We start from the raw sequence: 11,431 nt of genomic DNA on the forward strand, positions 1-11,431 counted from the left end.
TCAAGGACCTATTTCCAAATAAAGCCACATTCCCAGGTACCAGAGGTTAGGATTTGCACATTCATTTTGGGGGAACACAATTGAACCCACCGCACTATTACTGTTCATGAATCAAGGAACATAAAATATGAGTATTTCATATCTTCTCTCACACTTCTTCACTTCTTTAGAGTGTGATAGAGGTAGACAATCCATCAGCCTAACTGAAGGACCAGGTCTAACCTGCTTTCTCCCTGTGTTCACTGGGATCTTGATAAGTAATAAGAAAAGAGAACCCCACCATTGGGCATGACTGTGTCCTGTGGTTAAATGCCATTGCTTTTTCATCTGCAGTCATAACACAACAGAGAAAATGACCAGTTTTAAAGAGCTCCAAATCATGCACCATGGGAATTGGATATAGAAATCTGGATTTTTATTACAAACCAAAGAGATTGTTTTAAAAGCCGTTTTAGGGCTTCCATATAACATATGGTAATGAGGTTGCCTCAGTATGTATAAACTAAATAGTTCTACTTCAGATGATAACAGATATCATTTTCTGAAAAAGTGTAGATATGCTGTTTCCTTTCACAATGCAGTTCAACAATCTATGTAGTCTAAGACAAATATATAGAGAGATGTCTTTGGCTTTTTGTATGATGGTTGTCTAATCGCAATGATTCCATTTCTTTTTAATTGAAGTATAGTTGATTTACAGTGTTGTGTTAGTTTTAGGTGTACAGCAAAGTGATTCAGTTATACATATATATATATATTTTTTCAGATTCTTTTCCCTTAAAGGTTATTACAAAATATCAAGTATAGTTCCCTGTGCTCTACAGTAGGTCCTTATTGTTTATCTATTTTACTTATAGTAGTGTGTATCTGTTAATCCAAAACTCCTAACTTATCCCTCCCTGCCCTTTCCCCTTTGGTAACAATAAGTTTGTTTTCTACATCTGTGACCCTATTTCTGTTTTGTATATAATTTCATTTGTATCATTTTTTTAGTTTCCAGTCTTAAGATTATATATAATCTTATATTATATAAGATAGAATATGGTGTTTATCTTTCTCTGTCTGGCTTACTTCACTTAGTATCATAATCTCTAGGTGCATCCATGTTGCTGCAAAAGACATTATTTCATTCTTTTTTATGGCTGAGTAGTATTCCATTATATATCTATACCACATTTTCTTTATCCATTCATCTGTCGATGGACATTTAGGTTGCTTCCATGTCTTGGCTATTGTCAAGAGTGCTGCTATTAACATTGGGGTGTATGTATCTTTTTGAATTATGGTTTTCTCTTTACTATGGGAATTATCAGTCTCTAACTTGCAAATATATCTAGTGACTTTCTGAAAGGCCTTTATATATCCTCCCTCATAAAGATGAGGTCTGCAAGCCCTAAACTGGAAAGCTCTGTTGCCGAATGAGCATGACATGGTGTGTTGGCAATTGTAGCCTGCTTCAGTATCTTACACTCAGTCTAGTATCGTTCCATGGTATTTTGGCTTTAAAAACAATTCAGAAAAAATTACACTAAGGCAATAATTACAATTGAAATATTTCTCTCTTTTCTGACTTAGCACAATACCTTGGCTACTAGCTAGTCATCTTCTATTTGAGGAAGCAGAAAAAATAAACAATTGACAACTTTACTCTTCATCTCCTACCTGGAAAATGTTTTCAGATTTCAGATTAAGATTTCCAATCATCTGAGCTCGATGTTACAAACTTCATCTAAGTTCTTTTAAATATTTCAATAGTATTGGTTTAAAATCTAACGTAAGTACTGGTCTTTTCTTGTGCTTAAGAAAAAAAACACACAACAATATTTCAAAGTAATGGCCTCAGAAGCATGAAATATTGTAGCCCTTGATTAAATTTTGTAGCCTCCGATTACATTAGAGCTATGAAATATGGCCCACTCACTAGCTGGCAATGGATAGGTTGTTAATATATCTGTATTGCTTCCATATTCAGGTAGAACCAGAGCCCTCTGTCTACTCAGAGGTAGATAAATGAGGAACGGTGCCATGACCATATAACACCAAGGTGTCAAGAAAACTAAAAAGAGAAATTCAATTACTTTCCTAATCCTTCTTACATTTCTCCTTTACATAGCGCTTCATCATTAGAAGAGGCCACTGGTTCTTTAATTCACTTTTCATTATAGACTGCCTTGTCATAGACTCCAACTCAAACTACTTATCTGGCCACGAGGTTCCAATATACCTTCAGTAGAAGCTGTAGATCTTGCTTTCTACAGAATTAACATGACCCAGACCCATCAGAATTTCCCCCTTTATTTGTAGATCTAACCTGAACTACTCTAAGAAATAACTATAACCAGGCCCATAGGCAAAATATTACTTCAGGTACAGACTCCAGGGTATTTATTTATATCTTCATATCCCAGGTCCCTGGTGCTTACCCAGTTGAAATGATCTAGTTAGATGTACTTATGAAAAGTAAATGAGAGTTGACATTCAGTTCTTCCAGTTATTCAGGACATACAGACACATTCACAGAAGAGAAAACAATTTTGATGTCCTATAATGACAGATGGCCTTGAAGTTCCTCACTGATCCTAAGATCTCCCTTATTCTGTCAAATACTTATTAAGTCTAATTCTCCTTTGGCCTTGCCCCTGGTCCCCGTTCAATTTTTAGCTCACCTGGTCCCCACCTGCTATTTCTGCCTGGACCCATTAAATCAATATTTCACATAAAGTGATAAGGGTAGGGTTGATGCTACGCGGCCAGGCTAGTATCCACGTTTACTGCACACACGCTGAATACCAGGCCTGAGGTGGCAGGATTAATCAATCCCATTCACAACCTAAAATGTCTAACACCTTCGTCAGGAGACTAAAGAAAGAAATATTTGAAACTATCCATTAAGATTAACACTGGGAGGTAAACGGGTTCAAAATAAAAAACAGAAATCAAAGATGATTCAACCTGAAGGCAGGTCACAGTCCCCTGATCATTTTATTTTTAATTTGTGCATTCCATTTGGTAGAATCAGTTGATAACAAACAGGTTGTAAAATCTATTGATTTTGGAGAAAAGGGAGGGAAGAATCAAATTCCGTGTTTTGCCACTTTCATCCAAGGAAAGGACATCCACCACCCCTACCCCGTCTTGCTTCACCTGTCCTCAGGGGAAGGTTATGGCCACCCCCTTTGACACCTACACCCCTCACTCAGCATTCTTCCTCCAAAACAGACAAAACACTGCTTCCCAGGGTTCCTTCTGTGCTCTCCCCTTCACCTGAAAGCGTCTGACATGTTTCTAAAAATCTGATTGATGAAAAGATAGTTCATTGAGGTGAACTTTCCACTCACTGAACATGCAGCAGAGCTGTCTCCAGCAGAAAATGAGCAAAGAGATCTCTGCTTTGCATCTTGGCCCCCAAACCATTCCCAACAGTGATCGGTGGGGCAGACAAGCGTCCACTGTGTTGCAGGCTAAGATAGGTCCTAAGGAAAATTCAAAGGTATCTGCCGGCAGGTGTGGGTGTCACAGGAAGAGCAGACAAAGCAAAGTGTGGGCCCTCAAGGCAGAGCTTTTCTTGTTCCTGAAAGAGCCACCTGGGAAAAGTCAGGTGGTCTGGCTGTTGTTGAAATGATCAACCACACACAGAAAAAGACAAAAGATGATTATTTTAAAGTGAAAGTAATTTCTAAACTATAAGGTATGATACCAATATATCACTTGGTTAATTAGTCGAACAGTGAAGCAAAAGGTATGTGAAATGATAAGTGACCATTGATTTGAACTTGGCTTTGAGGAAAAGAGGGAATCAAGCGGGGGATGCCCTTACCTGTTCAGGCCAGAACTCTCAATTCTCAGCTTCCCCTGTCTTGCTTAACAGATCAGCGCTGGAGAGCAGACCCGTAGACCCAGAACTGTGCAGGCTGCCCGTGTCACCAAACAGAAATTGACGTGTGATCTGCAGCCCATCAATCAACCAGAATTCCACCTGGAGTCAGAGAAAACTGAATCAACACACACCCCATCCGCCATTCAGTCCCCTCTAAGTCACATCCAAGGGGCGACAGGGTGTATTATATCATGATCAGTTTGTCATTCCTAGAAATCGCTGGGAAAACAAAAGAACAAAATTGATGAAATAAATAAATGAAAGAACCCGAGTCACACAGTATTAGAAAGATACATCTTCATACATGAGTCACAAAAATGGATCACCCTTTCAGCGTGTGATATCCGCATAAACATATATTATCACGTCTTTCACTGTCTCGTCTTTGCAGCGTTCAGGTGCTTGGAATGCTTGAGTCCGTGTTTTGATCGTAAGCAGCCTCACAGCCACGTTGGGAGTAGATGGGATAGCAATCAGAAATAAACGAAATCTGTAAGAGCTGCTGGGTTTTCTGTGGGTGAGTGAGGATGGGCAGTCAGTGTCCCAGCGCTGGTTTTAAAGATGGGAAAACTGGGCGTAAGTTGGTGGCAAAATTGTTGCAAGAATCAATCTATTCCTGTTTTAAGAGGTAGATTGTTTGAACTTTAAAGATGGAGCATAATGCAGTGGATACATTAATTTGAAGAAGGTCTTCTTTTTATTTTTATTTTATTAATAAATTTATTTATTTATTTGTGGCTGCGCTGGGTCTTTGCTGCTGCGCGCGGGCTTTCTCTAGTTGCGGCGAGCAGAGGCTACTCTTTGCTGCAGTGCGCGGGCTTCTCATTGCAGTGGCTTCTCTTGTTGCAAAGCATGAGCTCTAGGCACGCAGGCTTCAGTAGTTGTAGCACGTGAGCTCAGTAGTTGTGGCACGTGGGTTCAGTAGTTGTGGCGCACGGGCTTAGTTGCTCTGTGGCATGTGGGATCTTCCCGGACCAGGGCTCGAACCCGTGTCCCCTGCATTGGCAGGTGGATTCTTAACCACTGCGCCACCAGCAAAGTCCCTGAAGAAGGTCTTCTTTTTACATTTTCATTGACCGTTTTAAGTAACATTGTTATTATTCTCATTTTTGAGATGAGGGATTCAGGGCTGTCATAAGACTTTCTGTATGCGAGTCCTGGGGCTGCCTTAACAAAGTCCCACACACCAGGGGGCTGAAAACAATAGAGATCTATTCTTTCATCTGTCTGGAGGCCAGAAGTCCAAAATCAAGGCTTCAGGAAGGCTGTGCTCCCACTGAAACCAGTCAGAGAATCCTTTGCTTCTTTTGGCTTCTAGAAGCCCCGGACATTCCTTGCTTTGCAGCTTCCTCCCTCCAATCTCTGCCTTTGTCATCAGAGGGCTTCCCTCTGGGTCTGTCTTCACAGGCTGTCTCCTTATAGGGACACCAGCCTCATACTGGATCAGGGCCCCCCTTATTCCAGCATGATCTCATCTTAACTCATTCTATCAGCAATGACCTCACGGCAATGAAGGTCATACTCTGAGGTGCTGGGGGTTAGGACTTCAACCTATCTTTTATTTTGGGGGGGGGGACAATTTAACCTGAACATTTATCTAAAATAATCAAGCCAGTTAATGGCATGATTATGTTTAGAACTTTGATCTCTTGCCATATTATCCCTGTACCCTTTCCCCGGGGAGAGCAGAAAAGGTATTTGGGAACAGGAGGGAGGGAGCAGGCTGGTGGGCACAGACACATATTTTACTATATTGAGCCACCACAGGCCAAACAGGTCAGGCGGGATTCTGGGAGCAGGAAAGACAGCAGTGAATGCCAGGGACAATGGACCCAACAGCAGGCAGATGATACTTTCCTGGGGAAGGAGACCAACAAAACAAACAGCCCATCCATCAGACAACACATAGAAATGCGAATTAACAGAGAAGGGTTGGTTCTCGATGATAATCACTATGTAGAGAAACAACAGCCGTATGTGATGGGGCAGGACTGGACCCTCCCTTAGCCCAGGCAGCCTGGGCATAGCTAACTGGGGTCACTGCAGGTCCCTCCATCAGAAGACACACACGTGCTCTCTTTAGCCTTCAGGGCACTTTGCTAGTTGACATGGTCACAACTTGCAAGTAGCACATCTCACATCCCTTTGTCCTGACAGTGACAATTCCCACACTACTACCTGGGCATCACATGGAGGTGGGCTCCATTCCATGGCCCCTCTCCACAGCCAGCGACGCCCACCCGGCTCATGCTGCATTTAGGCTGCGGTCCAGTCCTACCGTGCACGTTCTATTGCAGATTAGGAAATGAACAACTGAACTCTCAGGCAGGATCTTACAAAAATCAAAATCTCAAATTCTGAGCTCTGTTGTTTCCAATCCAATCCTTTCTTTGGTACAAGAGTTCCACTGCCCCACAATCACAGGCTGGGTGGGGCTGGAGGACCTTGCTGGGAAGCGCTTTGGCTCTGAGATACCTTCTCTGTGTGTAGATAGACTGTAATCAGATCTCTTGTTGCCCCGTGATGACCTTAGCACTCTCCCACCACGTGCTGTGTGACAGTCAACATCTGACAGCGTGCTTAGCAGTGACGCTCTGGATCAATGAAAAAGGAAGAAAATGTTCAAAGAGAGCAGCGTGCAGATGTCTTGACATTCAAAACCCAACTGAATTAAGAAGTTTCTAGCATCCGTTGGGGAATCAAGTAAGGAAGGGTCTGCACACGAGAATTTACCAGGAGATGCTCTAGCCCTTGCCCTCTTTACCCTTCACTTTACAATCAAGCTCTTCGCCTCTCACTCCCTGAACAGGAATCTTGTTTCTGTTCTTAAACCATTGACACTTGTCACTGAGGATTTTCTAAAAGCCCAAAACTTACCTGATGTCTCTACTGCCTTTGGCATCGAACACTATTCCGACCTAGAGAAACTCTATCCTTCGATTCTGGGAGAATAGTAAATTTCCTCTTATTGCTCCTACTGCCCTGTCTTGACTTCTCTCCTAGGTTCTTTTCTCTGTCTGACCTCTTAGAAGCCTGGTATCCTCCAAGAATCTCTTCTCTTCTCACCTTTTAGACCTGAGTGTGAATCTTGGCAACTCGATAGTGAGCTATGTGACCTTAGGCAACTTAACCTCTTCCAGCTTCCATGTACCAATTACAACATGGAGAGAATCACAGAACAACTTCAGTGGAACCACCAGGATCAGAGAAAGCAGAGCCTGTGTCCGTAGTTACAGAGCACAGAGCAGGCAGAGAGGATGGTTTCTCTTGGGTCCATGCCTTCACCACGCAGTTTCTATTTGGTAAACTGTTCTCTCCACCCTGGTCTTTTGCTTTCTTACTTGTTTGTCTCCCTGTGTAGACTGAGATTCTTATGGACCAGAGCTTTTATCTTGGTCTACCCAGTTCCCAGCCCAAAGGGAGTGTGAATGCAAAGTTTGCTGACTGTTGTATTAGTTATCTATTGCTGAGTAACAAATCACCCCAAAGCTCAGTCTGTTGGGGTTGCCATAACACAGCACCACAGGCTGGGTGGCTTAAACAACAAAAGTTTATTCTCTCAAAGTTCTGGTGTCCAGAAGTCTGAGATCAGGGTGTCAGCAGGGTTGCTTCCTCCTGAGGTCTCTCTCCTCAGCTTGCCAACAGCCACCTTCTCACTGGGTCCTCACATGGCATTTCTCTGGGTGTTGCTCGCCTGGTATCTCCCTCTTCTGGTAAGGGCACCAGTCCTAACAGATCAGGGTCCCACCCTTAGGACCTCATTTTTAACCTTAACTACCTCCTTAAGGGCCCTCTCTCCAAATATAGTCACACTGGGGGTTAAGGCTTCAACATATAGATTTTGCGGGGACAGAATTCAGTCCCTAACAGAACGTAAACAGCCTTTATCACTCACAGTTCCCATGGACCAGGAGCCTGGGCACCGCTTAGTGGGTCCTCTGGCTCAGGCTGTCTCTCAGCCTGCAGCCAAGATGTCACCCAGGTCTGCAGTCATTGCAAACTCTACTGAGAGGAGAGAAGTCTCTTCCAAGCACACTCAGGTGGTAAGCTCCCTCCTGAGGGTCCCTCTCTGGCTGTTGGCCTGAGGCTGCTCTCAGCCCCTTGACCTGTGGGTCTTTCTTGCTTCATCAGAGTCAACACTTGAGAAGAGACAGAGGAAGAGAGAGGAGAGGAAGGCCGCAAAGTCACACCCTTTATAAGCTAACTTCATGCAGCACTTCTGCTGGACAAACCCCTCATTAAGAGGTGGAAGTAAGTCCAGCCACACTCAGGGGAGGGGACCACAGAGGGCATCCATCTGGGGGGCAGGGGGCATTGGGACTTGTGTGACGATGCTGCGTGCCCAGCCGTCTGCCAGCCCAGGCCTGGGAACACGGCTACACAGGAACAAGAGATGGGCACTCTAGCGGTGTCAAAAGAAGTGATGGAAATGTGGATGACAATAGTAATAGCGTAATGGTCCCATTTGTGTCACAGTTTAAGTGCACCCAGTACTTTTGTAAAGATTATTTCTAAGAAATTGAACTTTTGGAAGAACACACTGCCTTCATCTCAAGAGCCCCGAGTGAAACTGAAAGTCGTGATAAGGTTTGTCCACACAGAACTCACACCTGCCATCTGGTGGAAATGGTACTGGTTTCGTTCTTCATTCTGTCTTGCTTGCGGATTGGCTGTCGGTACCCAGCTGTAAGGGGAGCTGCTTGGAAAGATGGGGTTGCCTGCAGGCTGAGCTGCACAAGGCCAGAGGCCGGCCTGCCCCAGGTGAGATTTAAAGTGACAGACACATGTTTGCTTTATAAACCCTTTTAACCATCACCACACTCTGAAGCCAGGACTGTACATTCTATGGCCAAGCACGACACAGAGCTATTTTGAGTTATTAAATATTTAATATTTGCCAGGGTTGTTTTTTCACGCAAACTAATTATGTACCAAGCCTTTTATTGCCAAGAACTATATGCTGGTAAAACTAATTAGCATCACAATAATTGCCCCTTGTGTAAGTAGGGTTGTAAAAGATCAAGATAAATATTTAATTTTAACGCTGTTTTGAAGCTCTCCTCGATTATACAATCAGCTCTCTCCGGGGCCCTCAGAAACACCTTCACAGTAAATAAGGGACACAGAACATGTCACCGGGGCAAGTCGTGAGTTGGCCAAGCAAAATTTTCATTGGTGGCTGTTATGGGTTGAGCAGTGTCCATCCCTCCCACCCCAAAAAAGACATGTTGAAATCTTAACCCTTAAAACCTCAGAAAGTGATAATCTTTGGAGGTCGTCTTTACAGAAATAATCAAGTTAAGATGAGGTCATAGGGTGGGCCCTAATCCAATATGACTGGTGACCTTATAAAAAGGAGAAATCTGGGCACAGAGAAGTCCACGTGAAGATGGAGGCGGAAATGGGAGGGATGTGTAACCAAGCCCAGGGACACCAAGGATGACCAGCAAACCATCGCAAGCTGGGAGAAAGAAGCCAGGAGGACCAGATTCTCCCTCGCAGCCTCAGAAGGGACCAACCCTGCCTTGATCTCAATATTCTGGCCTTCAGCACTCTGGGAGAATAAATGTCTATTGTTTTAAGCTGCCCAGTTTGTGGCGCTTGGTCACAGCAGCCTCAGAAAACTAATACAGTCCCCCTACTACTAGCCAATGACCAAGGCTCTGGAATCGATGGCCAGACTCACTTCAGAAAAATCTCATCAAGCCTGTGACTCCCTGTTCCCTGTTGAAGACTGCACAGACCCTGCTGCAGGACCCCGCGGAAACTGCCACCTCATTGTACCCTTTCATTCCCAGAATTAAGGAGAATACATCTCCCAGGATCTGGTCCCCGATGGGCCCTTTCCATGGCCTGCTCACTCGTGTAATTTCGTCCTCAGCTTCTTACTCGCCTCTGAACATATTCAATAACAAGCACATTTAGTGTCAGGAGACGCCCACAGGAGGAGATTTATAACCACAGCCTGTCTTTCTGGCCAGGCCCTAAGTGACAAGATAATCCAGTAAGTAGAGTAAACTGTATATAGGTTTGCCTCTGTGTCATAATGGACCAACAAGATGGAGAAAGAAGAAAAAGACAAGAAAATACAAAGAAATGTATTCAATTCCGTGTCTATTAGCTGGAGAAGCATAGTTTCAACGCGTATTTCAGGCCGGGTATCATGCGAGGTATCGAGGGCAGGGAAAAAGAGGCAAATGCTGCGTCCAGCGCTTCTGATCTGTTTTGTCTCCTCCATCATTTAATTTCTAGATGGCTTCTGGCAACGAGCAGCTCCCCTGGGATGCCAAAGGATGTAGCTTTCCCTCTGGCCCCGGATGCTCTGACCTGGGCGTTGACCTGCTGGAGCAAGAGGAGCCCTGATGTCATGTTTTGGGTAATCCCAGCTAACCCGCCAGTCCTACTGAAAAATTATCTTGCCTCGTTCTCCACCTTGGTTAAATCCATCAGATAATGTCTCAGTCTCCCATCCCCTCAGTCTATTTTAAGCTTTGCTGAAAAGTGTTAATATTCCTCTTTAAATCAACTTTAGTGCATATTCAAAGTTCCTGTCGTGAAAGAAAAGTTTCCGTGTGTGTGTGTGTGTGTGTGTGTGTGTTTCCTTGTACATTTGTCCTGTTTACAAAACCTCTACAGCTGATGTTTCAGGCCAAGAGGCAGGTAAAGTTTTCAAAGATCACTGAAATAAGAATAGGTCCCCAGGATGCTACTTTATAGTGAACCAGCCCCTGCATTCCCACCCCAGTGACATAAAGTATCGTAGACTGGCAGAGAAAAGATAACACACCCAAGAAATATGTTGTTCCTTTCCCATTTTGATTTCTCTGGTGCCCTGATTTGGAACCTGGCCCTGACGCATTATGTTTGCATCTCCATCTAGGCAGCAAGAGATGTCAAAAGAGTCAAAAACGCTAGAATCTGTCAGCAGCAGCAGAGGCAGCGGCAGAAATAGAAAAATCCATTCAAAGCCTGTGGGTCACTGGGCTCAGACTTTCCAAATTGGAGCTGGCTCAAGGGAGGCGCTCAGGCAGCCCGGGGCTTCTCCCCGCCTGTGTTCCGCACAAGAGATGGCGCCTTCACCATTTGCTAATTCACTTGCTCACCCCCATTTCGCAGAAGAGAAGTAAGTTACTCAAGCCCCGTATCCAGGGGAGGCTGATCTGTCATATTCCAAAGTCCTTTATGGGTAGGGGTCTAATCACTTTGTCTGTGGGATTCCTTTGCAAAGCAAATAAATGTAGAGCTTTATAAACTGGTGAACAGCATCCTGAAACTTCCTGTGGGTTCCTTCCCAGCATAGCTGTGCCTATCTGCCATGGAGAAAATTCCCCCCAGGGAGGAAGAAAGAATCGGGGACCCTCCCTGGGCTGGATGTCAGCCCCCAAAGCCGGGAGCCTTTGTACGGGGCATATGGCTGTGTAAATTATACATATATGCAGCAACGGGGTACTGCGCTTATTAATTTACACGCGTTAAGAACAATATTTCAGAAACAGTGTTTTATTGGGTCAGTTTCGTATCATCCTGCACACAAAACTGTTTCAACGTTCTGAC

This window comes from Balaenoptera musculus, chromosome 18 (assembly GCF_009873245.2).
Source record: "Balaenoptera musculus isolate JJ_BM4_2016_0621 chromosome 18, mBalMus1.pri.v3, whole genome shotgun sequence".
In the NCBI taxonomy this organism is placed as follows: Eukaryota; Metazoa; Chordata; class Mammalia; order Artiodactyla; family Balaenopteridae; genus Balaenoptera; species Balaenoptera musculus.